The sequence below is a fragment of the Manis javanica genome, chromosome 9, assembly GCF_040802235.1.
Source record: "Manis javanica isolate MJ-LG chromosome 9, MJ_LKY, whole genome shotgun sequence".
NCBI classification, from domain to species: domain Eukaryota; kingdom Metazoa; phylum Chordata; class Mammalia; order Pholidota; family Manidae; genus Manis; species Manis javanica.
The window spans coordinates 55,883,018-55,904,366 of record NC_133164.1 but is presented as its reverse complement, the minus strand read 5'-3'; the positions used below and the strand labels follow the sequence as shown (position 1 = coordinate 55,904,366).

Sequence of the window (21,349 nt, the reverse complement as noted above, 5' to 3'; positions counted from 1 at the left end):
ATTTTCCTTCGGCTCTGTCGTATTATAGGAAGATACGCTTGGAAGCGTTGAACTCCTACACTTTAGAGCAATCAGCTGCTTCTCAAAATAAACGGCGTTTCCTCTTATCTCTTTTTCCTAGGAATTTAGGCAGCGACGTAAAGGTCAGATGAGGTCGCGGGTTTTCCCGCGGGATGCTGTCATGGAAAGAAAGACCTGGGCTACCCTTATTCCCGGGCAAGCAGTGGCCAGAGACCTAGGCGATAAACCCTTGGCAACCAACAGCGGACAGACCGGTCCGCCCTGGCCCACGCAAGCGCGGGAGGGGAGGGCGGGGTTATGGGCGGGGCCACACACCGCCCGCAGAGCCTACCGGGGCCGGCCCTGCCCGCGGCGCGATGCGCTCGGAGCTCGCTCGCTTTTTGCAGTCGAGGTGTGCGCCTGTCTAGGACGCTGCAGGCGCTGGGGGCTGGCGGAGATCCCGCTCCTTGTGCAGTTGCTGTACGGAACCCCGTGGTGACAATCGTTATTACTATTTTTATTATTAATGACAATGACAATTATTATTTATTTACTTTTCTCTATTACACGATGTTTGACTCGGCTATCTAGGGTCTGGGCCGGCATTCTTTAAAGCTGCACTTGGGCGCAGCCAGGTCCAGTTGCTGATTTTGCAGTGTGCACGAAAAGCGAACATTATTTTCTTTCGCTTCCTTTAATGCAAACTGTTTTGTCTTGCTGATCCTGTAAAGTTACTAGATGAAGAGGAATTGTGTAGGAATAGGGGCATTAAGGATCCAAGTGGGCTTCAGAAGAAGCCCATTTCTTACCTTCATAGTCATTTGTTCTGATTATCGTATTGTGATTTCTCTCCTCTGTCATGGTGTTGATGAACCTGTAAGTACAGTCATCAATATATGGGGTGTGTTTGCCTATTTCTCTGGAGACATGAGGGAGAAAGAGCGCGGGAGAGAACTCAATTAGATTTGTAAATTCCAAGTCCGAGTAAAGTAGGAGCTTCTTTCCAGTCTTGTTTTGTTATTTTAAGTACAAGTGCAGGAACTTTAGTAAAAGGCGTTGGAAGATGAGAGACTTCTGTATGAATCTTTCTAGCTTTTGGGGTTTCTCATCATTTATTCCTTAACCAAATCTTCCTTTTTCTCCGTAGGAGCAAGCGCATACTTTAAAACAGTCAATGAAAAAAGTGGAAAAGTTAAGAAGTATTTCATCAGACTCTGGAAAACATTATGCACCTTGTTTTCCTTTAGAGTATTAGCTCGTGGGTTTTTTTCTTTGTAAAATTACTGTGTCCTAATTAGATTGCCCGGCCAGACCATGACTTTATACCACTTTTCTCTGTCTGCTTCATGGATTGATTACTTTCCCAGAAAGACATGAAAGCTGATAACAATGAGCAGACTTGATTGCTAGGTTTTGTCTCAAGTAATATTTGTTGAGCAAGTAATATTTGTTTGTTTTGTAAGTGTGAAAATTTTTTATTTTTAAGCATAAAACGTGTATGTTACAATATATAAGTTGAGTCAGGTTCCTACTGACCAATGCTTGGCCTTTAAATTTTATGCTCAGTATTTCATTGTCAAAATCAAAACAATGCACTTATCAATAGTTTTTTTAAAAAAAATGCTTCGTCACAAGTGGAATCAGGCATCAGGTTTCATTCCCTGCAGATTTCTTCTAGCAAGCACCAGGCAGAACCTAGGACCATTTAATATGTAATCTTAGGAGTGACTATTTTGTCTTCTACTACTTTCTTCTATTACTAAGCACCAAACATTTAGGCAAATGAGATAGTTGTTATGAAAATTAATTCCAGGCTTGTTGTATTATATTTGAATATATCAGTTACTCTAACACATATTACATGCTTCATCTATGTACATAATCAGGCTGGATTTAGCACAAATCATATTCAATTTGGATTTTAGTTTTTATTTAACTTACTAATTTTTTATTATTTTTGAAAATATTACTGCCTTGATTTCCTTTTATACTTTAAAAAAATCATGTCTCTTTAGCTAATATAGCTCCCTCTTTGATTTTAAGGGTAAACTTTACCTGATGTACAGTACTGTCGGCCTGTTTATTTGTTCCATTAGCTTTGCCATTTGGCAGAACCATGTGATGAAACTTGTGAAATTGAACCACAACACTTTCACTCTTAGCAGATTGTATTAAGGAGGCCAGGGTAGAGGTGAGTGTCAAGGTTATACACATCCTGGTTTGTTGTTTTTTACACGTTGCTAAAATGAGATAAAAGCCTTATACAAAAGCAATGCTAGGTACCCTGCAGGTAATGCTATTGATTTTCCTAATGAGTGGGTAATACTTGGGGAATTCGCAGGTTTGCTGTTGGTGGAAGGACACAGCTTTGTTGGAATGGTATAGAAAAATTGTTTCTAGAAATCTTCACTATTTTCTATATACCTCTCTCCTCTTGCTTGTTAATTTATTTTCCTTTTAAATAAGACAGAGGTTTACTAAGCCGTTTGGTCAGTATAGATTTAATCTAAGATCTACTTTATGGCTGTACCTGGAGTAGTTCATATTTTTAATGCTCATATTAGTTTTTAGAAGGTCTTTTAAATACTTGTTCTTGAGTACATATTGAGTAAACTGTTTCTTGAGGAAGAGGTATTTTCTTGGTCTAAATTTACCTGACCATTTTATTATGTATGCTGGGAAATGTCTTTACTCTTCACCATTAACAATGACTTAAATGTACTCATTTAGTTCTTGTGTCTTCATGCTCCTGTGTGGAGAACAGTTTTTTTTCTTAAATGTAAAAAGGATACTTTGAAGAAGCTGCTCTTTACCTCTCATATCTCACTGCAAAGACAAAAACTTCATTTATGTTCTTAATTACTTTAGTTATTTTGGCTAGTTATTTAGTTATTTTTGGTCTCTCAGGATGATAATTATTTGTTTCCCTTTGTTGAACTAGAGATTGACCCTAGGATTACTTTAGAAAAAAAAATCATACTAAGGGAATGCTTTGAACATCATTAATAAGAAAATGTCATGCAACCTGATCATAGAATTTTAAAAAACATCCCAAGTATAATGAAAGGGCAATGTCTATCTTCTTAAAAGCATAAAAGCATATTTATGAATACAGTCATTCATTCCAGAATGATTTATTGAAAATCTACTATGCGTAAGTTGCTTTGCTAGGTGCTAAACTTTGAACTTTATTGAAACAACTTATGATTATTTTGAGGCTTAATAATTTTAGACATTGAAATGAAATTTACATCATTTTCAAAGGCTTTATTTAGCTGTAACTACTTGAGGTTGTAAAAAAATTTCTTGATTTTTTATTATGTATGCTTTTTATTGTACATATTATGTTTATGTTATACATGTATATAAGTATACATATATAATACATATGTCATTATATACACATGTATATATAAACATGTATGTATTATACATAAAATTTTTATGTGTGTATATATATAAATACACATGTTTATTATACATAATAAAAAATTTATTACATATGCTTGTGCAGAATAATGTTATTCATTCACACTACTTGGAATCCTCAGAATAAATGTTTTGTTTCCTTAGCCCAGCTGATATGAGATATCTGTGTATATTATGTGGTTATAGCCTTCACCAAAAAATAGGTAAATAATATTTATTTCCTTAATGGTGACTAAGCAACATTGATTTCAGTGATTATTGATGAAATGTGAATGTTGGTTGGAATGTGGAAGACACAGTTCTAAGTGTTGATTTTATGTTTTCTCTTACTTTACAATTATCACATTAATTGAAAATTCTTATTTCAATCAAAGGCAGCATAGGGTAGCTCAGCTTGGCTGGGTTCAAACCCTGGCACCACTTGTTAGCTGTGTACCCTTGGACCAGCTGCTTAACCTGTTTAAGCCCCTGTGGTTTCTTCACCTGTAAAATTAGAGTAAAGTGGTACCTAAATCAGGGTGTTGTGAGGATTTTAAATGATAATCTGTGTTAAGGATTTACCTATAAAGTATCACATTTAGTTTGCTAGTGTCCCCGGTACATTGTGAAACAAATGCCAAGCTCCAGGTAGGTTCCTACATTCTGTCCCTGGTCCTTATGCCCCTCTGGGCTGCAGAGGAGCTGTGGGACAGCTCATGCCTAAAAGAGCCCAAGTACAGTGATGTGAGTAAGGAGGCCTTGATTTGTCCTTCACGTGAGCTGAGTCCTCAAGCCGCTGTCGGCATTGCTGAGCTGGACTGAACCCATGATGAATTTCAACTGGTGACCCAATAATAAAAGTCACTTGTCAGTATCCTCCAGGCCAGCTGGGGAGCCCAACAAGGTGGAAAAGGCAAAGGGGCTGTAATGTGACCTTCCTTTAGATGGCTAGAGGGAAAAATATCCCAGAAGCACATAATCTTTCTTGGGTGTTTTCTAATGTGCACATACAACTTTGAGAGATTTATCTACTGAGTCCTTTGGACCAGCTGGAATTTAGTCTTAAACTTACAAGAAACATGTGCCACCCCCATAAGGTGTGTGAGCTGCATGCCCTCTGTCCAGTCCTCCGGAAAAACCTGCAGCATTCAAAACCGTAAGTGAACAGAAATGCTTTGTAATGACATACTCATCATTCTAGGGCAAATAGCAATTTATGACCTTACACAGTAAACACAATGAATTTGGTCTTCCATTCTATCATTCTGCTTTATGCTCAGAGTCCTGACTGAGTATGTGTTTCTTTCTTAAGTGTATGAGGCTAAATTGTATGTAGGGCAAAGGATAGGGAAGAGCACAGATTGTGTGCATTATATTCTGCACGTTGATGAAGAACCTGTGTTTCTTACAGTACAGCTGGACAAATAGAACTGTAACTTCTTCCAGTGTCACACAGTGTGCTTAGAATGCTTTTGACAGTCTTCAAGATTGACAACAATCTCAATCCCCCCTTCTGTTTTGATGTCAGATATTTTATCAGGTTAGAAATTACGAAGTTCCAGGATATTGCTTTTCTCCTCACCCTGTCCCACATAGTCATCTGCCTTGATGGGATGGGGACAGTTCCTTCATTTCCTCTGCCAGCTATTCCAGGTGACATAACACCTTCCAGTGGAAGACGACACAGGTCCATCTCTCTTCAGGAGCATGGGGAAGACAGAGCATGGGGCTTTACTCTTCACTTAACTGCGTTTCCAAGCAGAGCAGCTACACTTTTATCTATTCGAGTTATTAGCCTGGCTCTGCTGAAGACTTGCTTTAAGGAAAAGGTTCTGTAACTATAAGAGATTTACATGCAAACCACCAAGATCAGACTTAGACTGTGCCCCTACTTCTCACTGGTTGGTCCCTTGCCTTGAGTCATGGTTACCTTGCATGCCAATGCTGGTGGGGTACCTTCCTTAGGCCCAGGAACCCCAGGACCCCATCACCTAACTCACCCAGAATCGAACCCAAAAGGAGATACCTCTAGTTACCACTTCTTAATCAGGAGTTAGGGAAACCAGAATGTTCCCCTCCTCTGCAACCCCACTTCCCAAATCAGACTCACAACATGAAAAAGGATTGCTTCCAGAGACTTTGCAGCTTGCGGTGTCACTTCACCAAGCTGATTCTCCTTGGGAGGAGGAGGAAAAAGAATCTCTTCCTGCATGCTCACTCTGGGGTTATTCTTGGCACATACTTGTGAGACACTTGATGTCCCCAGTGAAGATGAAAGGAAGATGGCACTGATGGGGTCAGCAAGGAGATAAAGTGATAGACCATGCCTGAAAGTGGACCATGAGTACAGCAATCTGGCTTGCCACCATTTGCTTAGTAGAAATTATTTAGTTAGGAACCAGAAGAGCAGGTTTCCTAATCCTGTACTTTGTGAGCTGAGCCATAAGATGAGCTGTAATGAATTAGAGCAGCTGTGATTTTTAGACCCACTCCTGAGGATTAGACTTGGCCCAGAGTGTTTCTTAATACATGCATTTCACCTATTTCTACTTATTTTCAAGGGGAAACTCATTTTTAAAGAAAAGTGTTCCTATAAGGTGTAGAAACATTAGAGCATTGAATGCTTAAAGAGCTTCCTATAGTGGAGGTGTGGATTATAAAGTCAAAATTTTCGTATGAGTTTATTGACATGTTCTGACTGGAAGATAAAGGAACCACAGAGGTGAAGAGTTCTGGCTGAAATGGAAGCAAGGACTATATCTCCTGCTTGACCTCTAGACCTCCCCCAAATGACCTCTGCCCTTTAGAAACATCTGGACAAAGATTAACAGACATCTTTCTTTCAGGCCCCTCATAGCTCCTCTCTGAACTAGAAAGGACAGACTTTTGATGGGGTCAGGTGAAGCTTGGAAAGTTGGTACTGGGGAGGTCACACAGCTCTAGTCAGAGATAAGATCGAGATTCTGTCTTTCGAAACAGTGAATTGCCCTTTATGGTGGTTTTTAAACAGTGGGTGTATTTCTTAAATGTGCGGCCATGAAATTTACATAAAAATTATCATTACTGAGTAACTTCAGGATAGCGCCACACAGACTCGCCAAAGAAATATTCCAGAGAATTGTTGGGATTGTTGTCATCTGTGTATCCAGACTAAAAAGTTTCTGGAATGGTGCTGGAACTTGGGATGGTATAGCCTTAGCTGTCTTACCTCTGTGAGCCTCCATGTCCTCACCTTCCCATATTCATGCTCTGGCTTTATTACTGTTTCCCATTCATGAACTATTATTGATCAATTAGCCTTAAATGCAGCTAAATAATGATTGAGTATGTTGATATTTCCCACATACACCAATCTTGGAGTTAGAATATCTATAAATCTTCAGATTTTCATGTACTAGACTGGGTAGTTTTATTTGCCATTACTAGTATCTGTTAAGCTTTGGTGGATGAAAGCACTCATGGTATTTTTGTGATTTAATGAATAAAAGCATGTGTTTGCTTTATAGATTTTAATAAATTCTTCCTCCAACCTTCATTTTTATAATTGAGGGTTTTAATTACAAAATAACTAATGTTTTTTGGGAAAAAAATAACATAGAAATGTAGAATGTAAATGTCTTCTCTAGCTTCTTCCTAATCTCAAATGTTTTGATGTGTAATATTACAGAATTGTATGTGTGTATATATATATATATATATATATATATACATGTAATTTTAATTATATATATAAATGTATTTATATTGTATATACTTACATATAATTAGATATTTATATAAATCATATATGTAATTATATACTCATAAAGAATATATAATTATATAGAAATGTATATTATGTGCACTTATATATGATATAAATATGAATTTACAATAATTTATATATGATATAAATTAATTATTAATATATTAATAATGTATATATAATATATTTTATATATATGCATATATCCAATGGGACACTATTCATAGATCCACCTTACTCTTTCCAATCCATCCTTTAATTTTATAGGCTCAGAACCTTGCTTTTTGAGTCTATCTAGATATTGTTAAAAAATACTGAACTAGGGTCATGAAATTAGTTAATGTTTATTGTATAAAAATCAATTATACAGAAAAGCAAACAAAAATAAAAGAAGAAAAATTTCCTGTAATCCTTTCATATAGAGATAATTCTTGTTAATATTTTGATACAGATATAATTTAAAACATTTTATGTACATACAAATATACACATGTATACTATATATGTATTAATTTAAAAATATTTAGTTCCATTGCTATTTTGTAATCTTGTTTTTCTTCTCAAAAATGTGAGAATTTTTTTCCATGTGGCATAAACTTTTTAAGCTTTTTGATAAAATATTCTCTATGTGTCTTTTTGAAATACTGATTTAAGCTCCCACCAGCTGCATGTAAGAGTGCTTATTTCCCTTCATTCTAACTGATCTGGGGAATTAATCAATTTCTTAGTCTTTGATACTCTGATAAATAGAAAGTAACATGTTATTTTAATTAGCATTTGATTATTAATGAGGTTTAGCATCATTTCCTCTGTTTATTACTGAATATGTTTTATTATAAATGACTTATCCTAGTCTTTTGGCTATTTTTCACTGTAGTGTTTATTGTTCCTCCTGGAGATTTGTACACTTAATACACCCAGTTTGCCTTCCTAGCTCACTTAAGATGATGGATATGTATTTGGACCCTAAACCAAACAGACATGGTTTGTGTACTGGCTCCACCACTTATTGTTGCATGACTTTGGCCGAGTTACTCAACCCTGTAAACCTTAATATGCACATCTGTAAAATTGGGACAGTTATGTCTTATATAGAGTTGTTGCAAAAATTTAATAAGAATGTGCTCAAAGTGCTTTAACACAGTTCCTAGAGTATTGAAAATGCTCAATAAATGTCAACTATTATTTTTCTCAGTGATAATTGAGAACCTAATAGCTTCAAGGAAATGCCACACTCATGATTATTATTATAATCGCATTTAACAGTGACTTTCTTTGTTGCTAAATTATACTGTATTTAAAATTATACTAAAATGAAACGTGCCTTTCTTAAACATATATATATGTGTGTGTATGTATACATATGTGTGTACATATAATATGTATATATATATATATATATGAACAGTCATAAAGTTATTTTATACTTGAGCATGTGAAGTTTGTTTAGTTCGTTAGAAATCAATGCTAAGAATTTCAGTCTGTGTGGTTACCAGCCACTATGTGGCTGATGTGGACAGCTTCTTATCCACCCCAAATACATAGAAATGCCAAATAAAACATGTAGCTGAGATGAACAGAAAGGGAAATCTTGGGTGTTGGAAACAAAAAGAACTTAATGGCAATGAAGTACGCTTGAAGTGAAGCCAAAGTAAGCCCATGGGGGATCTGATTTGGTCTGAGAGGCCATTTCCTATGGGGGATCTGATTTGAACATGGGCTTTTGTGGGGGCCGGGCACTGGGATTACACCACCTGCATGGGAAGTAGAGATGAGCTCTCTACTCTGCAGCAGGCAGAAAACTGAAACAAAACACTGCAAAAAGTTGAGAGACTCAAAACTGAGACCCTTTTTCTGAAACTAGAAAATCACAGCCTGGCATGCTAAAGAAGTCAGCATAAGGTTGTGCAAGCAATATATAATTATTGGACAAAGTGGGCTCTCATGGACTCATTTTTTTAAGAATACAAAGAAATGGTTCATCAAGGTGATATGCCAACCTGAGACTGCACCTAACAACATAACTTTTAGATACATGAAACAAAAATTGACAGAATTATAAGGAGATATTATGGATAAATCCACTTATGAAATGGGGGTTTTAAAAAACACATCAAGCAAACAGCAGATTACTAAAGATTAATTAGCTTGATCTGTTAGATATCTATAGATAACCCATATCCAATAAATAGAGAACACACATTTTCTTTACATAAAAAAAATCTTTGCAAAGGTTAATGTGTACTTGGCCATAAAGAAAATCTCAACAAATTCCAAAAGGATATTTAGCCAGTGTCTTAGTCCATTCTGGCTGCTGTAACAAAAATACCATAGACTGGGTTCCTAACTAACAAACATTGATTTCTCACAGTTCTAGAGGCTGGCAAATCTAAGGGCAAAGCACTGGCTGATTTGGTGTCTGGTGAGAGCCTGTTCCCTGTTTTATAGATGGCTGTCTTGCTGTCTCCTCACATGGTGAAAGGAGCACAGTTCTCTGGCGTCTCTTCTAAGGGCACTAATCCCCTTCATGAGGGTGGCTGACAGCCCCCCAAAAGCCCCACCTCCAAATGCCATCATACTGAGGATTGGATTTCAACAGATGAATTTCAAAGGGACACATTCAGTCTGTGGAAGCAGGCATCCTAGTTTGACTAGAGAAGTGGGTAGATAAGGCTGCAAATGTAAGTCTAGGAGGAACTTCAGTGTCAGGATTTTGACAGGCAGTAGAGAGTTGCTGAAAGATTTGAAGCTGGGAATCTACTGGATGTGCATTAAGAGATGAATCTGGAATAGAGACCAAGTTACTTCCTTAATTTTCAAGGACTAATGAGAAAAGAACCAGCTCCACATAAATCTTGAGCTGGTGCAAAGTGAAGGCCAAATGATGTCATGGAAGGATGCAGTAGTGCAAAGAAAGCAAAGTGGGAGAATTGAGTGTTGCCGAACACAGCAGAGAGCATAGGCAGGGAACACAAAAAGCCTAGGCAGTTGAGGTCAGCACCTCACTCAGGGCAAAGGGTGGCTAATTCCAGGAAAATCACCAGTGACCTCATTAAAATGAAAACACTTAATTTGATTTTGTTGTTATTGTTTCAAATTTAATTTTTAAGTTAATTTTGGATTTATACTTAGAATCTAACTGCTTCAGCAGTTTACACCAAGTTTTATATTTACTTATGTAATAGAAATAGTTAGACAACTCTGGAAATCTGGGAGAATTTTTCTAGATAGTTACCCTTGTTAGAGAAATTCTGGTTTAGTTGATTCCCCTCATTTTATGGTTATGTAAAATGAAGCACAGAAATATGACTAATAATAGTAACTATAATGTAAGGTATTAAATATGGATATTAGCCCTGTTGGTACATCTGCCTTGTATTGGTCATTATGCTAAGCACCATTCATGCACCTCCCCATCACCTTGTAACTATGCTAGGATATAAGTGTTATTTACTTTTCCTATTTTGATGAAGAACAGGCTTAGAGGGATTAAGGAATTTATCCAAAGACACAAAGACCAGAAATCCAGGGATAGGTGAGGAACCAAAGCTTCTGTAATTCCAGAGCATGTGCTTTTAAACACCTTGATGCACTGGTTTGATCTGGCCACTCAGATTAAAATTTAGCCAAATTTAAATCCAAGAGCTCTTGACTGGTGGTCTAGTATATTTTTCACTTCATCTCAGGCCTCCATTTCTTTGAAAGTATACAGCTGAAGCTACAGAGTAGTTCAAGAACTTATTGTAAGAAAAATGCATATATACTATATCAGAAGTTCATCTATAAAAAGACTCAGCCAAAGGACAATAGGAAAGGCAAGTAGAACTAATTAAATGTCACTGAGGTTCAATCCTAGTTACTTTTGATGGAAAACAAAGAGGCAGGATGCAAACTGTCATGGGCTAGACTATGAATTCCAAATCATATTTTCAATTTCACTTGGGAAAACCTTTTTTATAGAGTTCCTGGAATGTTTCAATTAGATATTTGACTCATCTTTTATTTTCTCTATCACCTGTAGCACATACCAGGTGTTCAGAGTTTAGAACTAATTATTGGTCCAAATTATTAGTATTTGTTGGATGGATGAATGAAAGTCTAGAGCCTCTTTTCTACTTATGAACAGGATAGATTTCAGAAGGCTGTTTTCAAGTATATTTGTGTATAAGTCTATAGTGACAAAAACGGACTTAAGAAGTATTTCCCAGAAGTCCCCAGAAGTATTTCCACTAAAGCTGAATATGAATCAGTCAGTCCTACAAAACTTTAAAATCAGGTCTATTTTTCTCCTTTGAGATCATAAACAGTCTATCAAACATCCTTTCCTATAATTGATTGTCTTAGTCTACTTTGTAAATCTATTGAGGCTATTAACCTTTCTCTTTGATGATACTGCAACTGGTTATACCTTTCTAAGGCACTCAGTTGATAAACCACCATATTAAATCAACTCTCCACCTACTCAGTACCTGCACCTGTGGAGATGAATAAGGTGGGAGAAAAAACATGCAGAACGCTTGTATTTTAGATGCATGATCACCTAATTATTAGAGAGAAAAAAAAAACATCATATGCTCCATGATGTGATACACTAACAAAATATTGCTTGTGTGGTATTCTTGCCAAAAATCCGTACCTGATTTTAATTGTGAGGAAATAGATAAGCCCAGACTAAAGGATATCTTACATCTAGCCTTTTCAAAAGTGTCAGGGTGATGAAAAATGGATTAAAGAACTGTCTCAGATTTCAGGAGACCGAGACATCACAACTAAGTGGAATATGAGATCACAGATTGGGTCCTAGTCCAAAAAAAAAAAAAAAACAACTGATAGGACAATTTACTAAATTTGAAAAACATCTGTAATTTAGTTAATAACAATAGATCGATAATAATTTCCTGATATTGCCAATAGTACTGTGGTTATACAAGATGTTAACATTTAGGCAAGTTGAATGAAGGACATATAGGAGTTCTTTGAACTATTTGTGCACCTTTCTGTAATTCTGAAATTATTTCAAAATGAAAAGTAATTGCAAGAAAAATATTTTAATGTAATCACTAGCCTTGAATGCTGCTGAGCCATCATACCACATGCCACTAAAGCATTTACTCTTTTAAACTCCTAGGCAACAATTTCATATACTGTCTGTTCTCTACAACCCTTCCATAGCTTATTCCTCAGACTCATTCATTGCAAAATAGAGGCAATTGGAAGAATTTCCATAGGCTCACCTCCTAGCAACAGTGACCATTCACTCTGCTTTTCTTGTCTTCGTGGATGAGCTCTCCCTGCTTCTAGCCAAAGCCAAGCCTTCCAGGGGTTTACTAGAGCTCATCCTCTCTCACCTATTCAAGAATATTGTTCTAGCAAATCTGCCCTCTTGTCTCTAGCATTTTTTTTCTTTCTCTCTGCTAGATAATTCCTGGAATCATAGAAGCACACTGTGATTTCTCTCTTCTCAAAAAAAAGAAACTTCCCCTTTGAGCCAGCTTCTGCAACATTTCTCTTCTTCCCTTTACAATAAATCTTTTAAAACATGTGTATAGTTGCTGTCTCCAGTTTCTTCCCTCCTGTTCTACTGGGAAACCATTCCAGTGGGATGTTTGCCCCACCCCTCCACCAGATGGCTCTTGACATGACTACTAATAGCATCCATGTTATTGTCTCCAGTGGTCAGTTAGTTCTCTGTCCTTGTCTTATATGAACAGCAGCTTCCAGAGGTGGATTCTTCTCCCCAAGTTGAGGTCTGTCTTCGCTAGGCCTCTAAGTCATCACAATCACATGATTTGTCTCCTACTTCCCTGAGAGTTCCTTCTTGGTAACCCTTGCCGGTCCCTCTTCATTTTCCTGACCTTTTATGTTGGAGCACCTCAAAGCTCAGAGCTGGAACCTCTTCTCTTCTTTATCAGTATTCACTCTCTACATGATCTCATCTAATCTCACAGCTTTAAATACCACTGATACGCTGCTGACTTCAAATTTAAACCTACCATGTGACCCTCCAGACTCTATATTCAATGGCCTGCTGGACGTCTCCTCGTTGGATCCCTAATAAGCATAACAGGTCTAAAACTGAACTCTTGCTATTCTCCAGTTCCAAGTTGCAAACATATTTTGGGTATATCTTTCATTTATCTTGTGTATCTCTTGATTTAAACAGGGAAGAACAATGAGAAACAAGGTGAGTTGACAAAAGAACCTTCTGCCCACTATGTTCTAATTCTTCTGCTTGAACTTCATGAAAGAGTGGGAGGATTTTGTAAGGTTGAAACCCTCTCTGTTAAACAACTGGCACAGCCCTCTGGAGTGGCGGCAGGAACACTCAATCACTCATGTTAAAATATATGCTCACTTGGACATGTATTTGTCACATTTTCTGGCTACCATACAATTTATCTAAAAGCAGACCTCCATCTGTGGGTTAACAAGCACTCAGCCTTCATCTATAAGAAGACTCAGCCAAAGGACAATAGGAAAGGCAAGCAGAACTAATTAAATGTCACTGAGGTTCAATCCTGGTTACTTTGGATAGAAAACAAAGAGGCAGGATGCAAACTGTCATGGGCTAGACTATGAATTCCACAAGAACAGAGAATGTGTCTGTATTACCTACCGCTGTATTCTCAACGTCTGGCTGGATGCCTTGCAGGAAGTAGGATGAATGAGGAAGATAAAGAATGAATTTAGGTGTTGTGATCATTGTAGGCAGAAACAAGCTTTCAGATTTTCTGTGCACTCCCAGGATCTCACTGATGGAAGCAGGTCTCACACATTGGTGCAAATGGAAATGAATTAGTTCAAGGACTTTATTTTTAGCCATGATTTCTTTCTCCTCAATATGATTCTTCCCAAAATGAACAGAATTTAAGGTTCACATGCCTTCTCTTTATTTATACTTAACCTTTACTGGGCACAGAAAAATAAGAATAAAATATAGGCCTTTATTATTTAATATAATCTAAAATAATATGAAATCTAATATAATATTATCTAAATGTTTTCCAGTACATGATAAAGGACTCATCAAATTGGCCCTTAGTGTTAGATGTTGGTCACTGAACTTCTGTGCATTTGCTTCTAAGTGCCCAAGTTGACTCTATCCCATAGTTTTAGTTATCTCCACACTAATGAAGCTCAGAGCTGCATCTTTTGCCTTGACCTAGCCCCACAGCTACAGTTACATAGCTTGCATTTTGCACAAGTGAGCTCTCCTGAGCATTTTCAATGTTGCCTTAATCTCATCATGGTCCAGGGGATTTCATCCTTATCTTCCCTAAATGCCACATTTCTATCTAGGACAACATTCTTGACTGAATTCCTTAGCTGACTGATTTCAAAGTTATCCTTGACTGATCCTTCTCATTTATCCTCTACAGACAGTCAACCTCAAAAACATCTCTTCTGTTTGTCTCTGGCTTCCATTGCTTGTTGCCACCATCCCAGGCCTGGCCATTGTTGCCCCATGCCTTGTCCATAGCTGTGGCTTCCTAACCTTTATCCTTATTTCCAGTCACTTCCTATTCCATTCCATTTCTCTGCCCCCAGACTAATCTAAAATCATCTAACTGGTTCACCCTCTATTACACATGTTTTCTATGGTTTTCTTTATCTGTGCTTGTTTTGTATCTTCTTTGGTGTAATAAATAATTGAAATAAGGAAACTGCATCATATGAATTCACTGAAGCTGTGCTGACTATCCTTTGGCCTAGTGTGCAGAGAGCTAGCAGCTGATTCACATCTCTATTTAAAGAATGAAGAACTTGACCAGAAATATTTTCATATTACAGCTGCAGTTCAGCAGTAAAAACACAAACTTCTCATCTGGGCTGCAGTTTCCTTATCTTAAAATAGAGTAAATGCCACTTACATCATGGGTTTGCTGCAAGTGGTAAATATGATATTTAAGTTAAGGCACCCAGCATAGGACACTAGCAGATGCAAAATAAAATCCAGTTGAATCTTAATTTAAAAAATTGATTGAAAAATTGAATAAATGAATTTGAATTGACATAATGAAATATTTAGGTATTTTATATAAATAATTATTTACAAGTTCAGATTCAACTAAAATTTGGCACTAACTAGGACCACCATGTTGGGGTGTTAGCATATATTCTGTCAACTATTCTTCAAAGTAACCCTGTGAGATAGGTAGTATTTTCTCCAATTTACTTGTAAGTTCAGCTGAAGAAAGGAAAAATGCCTTACACAAGATCAGTTAGCATATGCTGGAATCAAGATTTGTCTCTAAGATTTTTAATTTCAGGCCTTTGGCTTTTTCTGTGTACCATGCTCCTCAAGTATTTTTCTTATTAGTTTTTTCATTTTTATTTCTTTTAGGTTTGCATTGTCAAAAGGTCATGACTCTCCATTTTAATACTCTGTTCACACCTTTTTCTTGTATTGTTTCCTATGTACTTTAAAATCCTTGTCCTTGTGCTTGTACTCTTGGTGGTTGAGAGCATCTCAAACATTGTCTCCGTAGCAGCAGTGTATCTGTTGACAAAAATTGGGTAAATATTATATTGAAGTTGAAGGAAAGTGGCATACAGGTGTTTCAGCCTACATCTCTTTTAATGAGTCTGTTAGTGCAAATGGGTTGTAAAATGTCAGTGAATATCTAGGGAGTTGTTATAAGCTAAAAGTATGCAAATTATCTACCTCTGAAATGGTCATAGCATGCATCATGTGCTGGATTCAACTTTTTAATACTTAGAAATATTGCACAGATAACATTTTTAAGTACTTGACACTTTATGAAAATAGAATTTGTAGCTATGAACAGCCCTCCTCCTTTTATAATCTTCCTGGTAATGATAACTATAACTAGCTTTCATTGCACTGTTGTCAGAAAGGGATTGTAAAATTAGCATTAAACATATAAAGTCTGTCTCTACATGGCAGCTGCATATATAAGTTCTCTGGGAGATCTATCATGCTAGGGAGTGAATTTTAGATGCATATTTAAAATATCTAATTACTTTTGCTCTTTGGCTTAACTTTCAAATGCCCTATTTTTTATAGAATCAATTTGCCTTCTCAACTAATCAATTATTTATTGAATTTGTACTATGAGCAATGGGTCATATTAGGTGGTAGAAGAGGGTGCAATACCTGTACTCCAGAAGCGGCCATTTAGTTGGGAGATTCACATAACATCCCCAAGTTATTTCTACATGCTGGTCCCTCTATCTGAAATGCCTGAAATCACTCTTCCCCTCCTTTGCCTGCCCAGCTTCTGCACATTTTGGAGGCTCAGCTACACACCTAAGATGCCCTTGCTGCCTGCAGCCACACTCCCATGGGCTTGGAACCTTGGGCATCTATCACCGTGTTTGTCACAGGGCATTATAGTTGTCACTAGTAACCTCCCAAACTACAAGCTCCTTGAGTATATGAGACTGAGTGTTTGGTTGTTTTCTGAGTGCCTGGCACAAAGTAGAATCAAGCTAATCAGAGCCTGATGAATGAATAAAGATGCTAGAAACACATACAGATATATAGCCATAAAAATTAATTGGCAAAGAATGGTAGCATGCAATAAATGTCAAGAATCGCTTATAAACTATAGATTTTAGGAGAGGAGAGAATAGATTGGTGGTCAAGGAAGGATTCTTGATCAGGGCCTGCCTCATAGACATTCAACCTACACCACAAAGGAAAATAGGTGCAACTTGGATCATATGTGGGAATGAGAAAACAGTAGGAGGCAAGAAGCACCCCAGACTTTCCCAGGCCCATGGTGCACTCATGCAACCTAAGGAAGTAAAGGATGGGGTCCAGAGGAGCATGTTTGTCAGAATGGTGAGTTCAGTTTTAGATACTTGAGATGACAACAGGATTTCAAAAACAGGATTGTTCACTTTGCAGTTAAGTATAAATAATTGTCTATGGAAGAGACAGTTGGAAAAAAACAGTGTCAAATGTTGCATAAAGGCAAGGACAGTAAGACTGAGTGAAGTCCTTTAGGTCACGGTTTTGGAAAAGTGATGAGAAAAGCATCCTGATAGAGTGTGTGAATCAAGAACATAAGGTAGCAGTTCCTAAACTCAATCTTCTTCCCCAAACCTGTTCCTCCTATGTTCCCTGTCTCAGTGGATGGGACCCCTCTCCACTACCCATATCCCATCCAGAAATGGGGTCATCCTTGACTCCTTCTCCTTTATTCAGTCTCTTTTCTCCCTCTGTATTCAGTCAGTTCTTTCTTGTCCCTTCTACCTGGCAAGTCTCCCTTGAATCTGCCCGCCTCTCTTTGCCCTCTGCCGCCGATCATCACCTTACACAGTGCTGAGGGCGAAGGCCTCTGGAGTGGTCTGATCTTTATCCAGCCCACCCTGACACCAACCCCTGCTATCTCGTTCTTCTCATTGGAGGTAGGGAAATTGTTCTGTAATACAGATCTGACTGTGTCACTTTCTGTTTAAGACCCTGTTAAGAATTGTGTTTCCCCCAAAGGTATTAAAGTCCTAGTCCCAGTTCCTATGAATCTAACCTTATTTAGAAGCAGGGTATTTGCAGATGGGCACATTAAGATGAGGTCCTTAGGTGGGCCCTACTCCAACATGACTGTCTCCTTATAAAAAGGGGAAATTTGGGCACAGCATAGATCTGGATGATGCCTCTACAAGCCAAGGATATCGAAGATTGCCAGCAAGCAAGCAGATACTAGGACAGAGGCATGCAACAGATTCTCCCTCACAGTCAGAAAGGACCAACCCAGATAACATCTTGACTTCAGACTTCAAGTCTTCAGAACCATAAGACAATAACTATCTGCTACTTTAAATCACCCAATTTGTGGTACTTTATTACAGCAACCTTAGGAAACTAATACAGACCCTAAAATAGCTCCCCCTTACTTACAGGGTAAAGCCCAAACTCCTAAACACAGCTTAAAAGACCCACCATGAGCTGATCTCTGCTAAATTCTCCAGCCTTCTCTTTCTTTCCTCTCTCCCAGCCCAGACCCCCACTCCTCACTGGCAGTCTTCACCACAGGGGTACAACTTCCTCCGGGTTCTAGGTGGCCTTGGCTTTCTCTCCCGTCTGTTTCTTTGTGGCCAGGGCTTATTTCCAACTTGCCTTTCCATTCCACCCTTCAAGTATCTCCTTAGTCCTCTTCATTCACTTATTCAACAAATATTTTGGCAATGCCAACTATAGTGTTTAGAAGCTAATAAAACAGAACCTTGGCTTCATTGGATTCCAGTCTAGTTGGAGAGACTGATATCAAATGAGGCAACAGTAGACAGATGTCAGCAGAATGCCAGAGGCCATAAAACAGATGGACTGTGGGAAATGCTGAAGCATACACAACAAAGCTGAACCCCAAGCCTGTAATGAAAGAAGCCAACAAAGAAGCAGTTGACATCATACCACAGATTCTCCACACAGCTCAGAACCCTGAGGCACCATGTACTTTTGAAAGCAGCAGTGCAAGATAGAGCTGAAAAACACAGGAGAGTTGGTAAAATGTTTATATAAGGAGCATTAAGACATTCCTCACCTCATCCTGACCCCCACCTTGCTATAAAAAGAAATATTCAGGGAAAAAGAAAGAGCTTTTGGCTATTTTTTTTTATGGTAGAAGAAATAAAATGTTCAAAAGAAGTCTGAAGAAAAAGTTGAAAAACTTCCCTGACAGGAAAACAGGAAAGCCAAGAGGCAGAAAATAGGAAAAAAAGAAGCAAATTAGATGATCGATTTAGGAGGCCCAACATCCAAATAAATCTAATCTCAAGGAGAGAGAGAATAGAAAACAGGAATGGTAATAAGAGAAAGAGGGAGAGGGAGACAGAATATTCCAGGACTGAAATAATTTAATTTCCAGATTAAGAGACCACTGAGTCTCTAGCATAATGAATGAAAACACACCCACTCTAAGCCATGTCATAAAATTTCAGAACTCCAGACATAAAATGAAAATTCTAACTATTTCCAGAAAAAAAAATGACATACAAGGGGCCATAAGTTGGGATGGTTTCAGACCTCTCAAGAACGTGGATCAATTCCTTCAGAATTTTAAGAGGAAATGATTTCCACTGTGGGTTTCCAAGAATGAGGAGAGACCATATATGTTTTCAGCTATAAAATGTCTCAAGAAATTTATGTTCCATTTAGATTTTCTCAAGAACCTACTGAAGAACGTGCTCATTAAAATAAGGAAGTAGACCAAGAAATTGGAGGGCTTGTGGTCCAGAAATGAGGTCCAAACCAGGGGGAGAAGTAGGGGGATCACAGGCTGATGGTGAAGGGAAGCTTCTAGATAGCAGCTGGGCAGCAGGACCAGACAGGGGACAAAGGACTCCAGGAAGGGTCTCTCCGAGAAGGAAGAAAGGGAGATCAGATTAATTTCCTGGCTTTCTAAATGGTAGTTTAGCTCTGTTAAATTCTTTGGTAAAGAATTAGTAGTACACATACAGAAACCTAGCAAATGAAAAAAAGATACAAAAAGGAAATATAAACATTGTGCTCTACATAACTCAACTATGAATATTTATGGTCATTTTCAAACTGACTTTTGATTGAAGTAAAAAGGTGTTAATGACCTGTTCTAGAGGAAGGTGGGGAGGCTCATGTGAACCCACTGAGGGAGTAAGAGGGTCAAAGCTTTAGTCACCTGTTTCTGTGGTAACAGCCCGCAAATCTCAATTGTTTACAACAACTAACCTAGGTTTACGGGTCAACAGGGATGGCTCTGCTTTGGCATGAGGGTTAGTAGCTGGATTTGGCCTGGACTGTGAGTTGGGTTCTGGTCAGACTAATGCATCTCCTCATTCCCCTTGAACAAGGATGTGTTTTTTTTCACAGTAAATGTCAGAAGCACATGTAAGCAAGTCAAATCATGTAAGAAAATTCAAGACCTCTGTATCTTGTCTGCTAATGTTCCAATGCTCAAGCAAGTCACGTGACATGAGCCCCCGTAGGAGGGGGAGCAGAATTCCATCTACTGTAGTAGAAGGTACTAAAAAAGCCTTAGAGATTATATATGTACAATTCTATAGCAAAGAGGTAGTGAAGAACTGGAACCTATAATTTGTTTAAATTTGAGGGAAAAAATACATAATTCATAGGACTGTTGTGAGGAATAAATGAAATAATCTATGTGAAGTGTCTAGTCCAGAGTCTGGTATCAATATTAAAAGTCTAGTTAACACTTACATAGCATATATTATGTGCCAGAACTCTTCCAAGTCTTCTACAAATATCAGTTAACCTAACCTTCACAACAACTGTACAAAATGGATATTATTCTTATCCCCATTTTCTAGATGAGGAAAATGAGACCAGTGAAATGAAATAATTTTCCCAAGTCACACAACTCATAGAGTAGTAGAGCTGGGGTTTGACACCAGTCAAATGGCCCATCTTTGCTCTTAGTCACTCCGCCCTGCTGCTTGCGCATGCCTCCCAGACCCCAGGCTGGGATTTCTGTGTTCCCATCAGCACTGTTTTCATCTGTCATGGTTCTGAGTACCTCTTGCCTTTTCACTTGCCTGTGCCCTTGACTACGGCATACATTCTACAAAGGCAGGGGTTGTGTCCATCATCAGTACTCTCATTCCTTGCCCATCAAATACCAGAGTGAACAGGGGTGTTTTTCCCCTTGCGCAAATTCCACAGTGCATGGAGGAGAAGCGGAGTGTATATAAGAGATTAAAGATGCTAGAAAAACATGACATAATTGATGGAGCCAGGCCTTTAAAAAGTAGAAGGTATTAAGATTAAAATGAGGAACTGTGGACCTTGAGAAGACAGAAGGACACCTTCTCCTTTAGGACTGAAAGAGGAGGAAAAGGTAGATCTTGTGACAGTCAAGGAGGCTTGCTAAGGAAGCTCACACCAGGTGACTTGGATTATCCCAGTAAATAAGGGGCAGGAATCTGGGACTAGGAAAGGATCCAGAGGGTGGAGTGGGAGATTGAGGCAAGAGGAGAGTGTCTGGAATAAATGTTTAACTTTTGGGATGTGACCTTATCAATATGATAATGAATAATATGATGGACCCAGAAAAAAACATGCACACAAAACTGGCATATAATTTTAGAGGCCAGAGGACCCCAGATTGAGAAAGCTAGCTCTCAAGAACTAACGACATGGTATAAAAGTATTGCTCAGAAATAATGTAAAGGCAAGCAGCTTGAATTTATAGCATTTCAAGTCTGAGTTTCTGTGACTTTCTTCCACACATT

At 38.0% G+C, this 21,349-nt stretch overlaps 1 protein-coding gene across 5 annotated transcripts in view; it reads left to right on the top strand.

The window, feature by feature from the left end:
• The first annotated feature begins 379 nt into the window (after window positions 1-379).
• Window positions 380-21,349, top strand: part of LCP1 (lymphocyte cytosolic protein 1) — a 78,440-nt gene continuing 57,470 nt past the window's right edge. For 2 of the 5 annotated variants that reach the window (XM_017677023.3, XM_017677013.3), the window contains exon 1: window positions 380-480. The gene's annotated coding sequence lies outside the window, so the exon portion shown is untranslated. The remainder of the gene's footprint in view (window positions 481-21,349) is intronic. The other 3 variants (XM_037002009.2, XM_073212629.1, XM_073212628.1) reach the window with 3 other exon arrangements.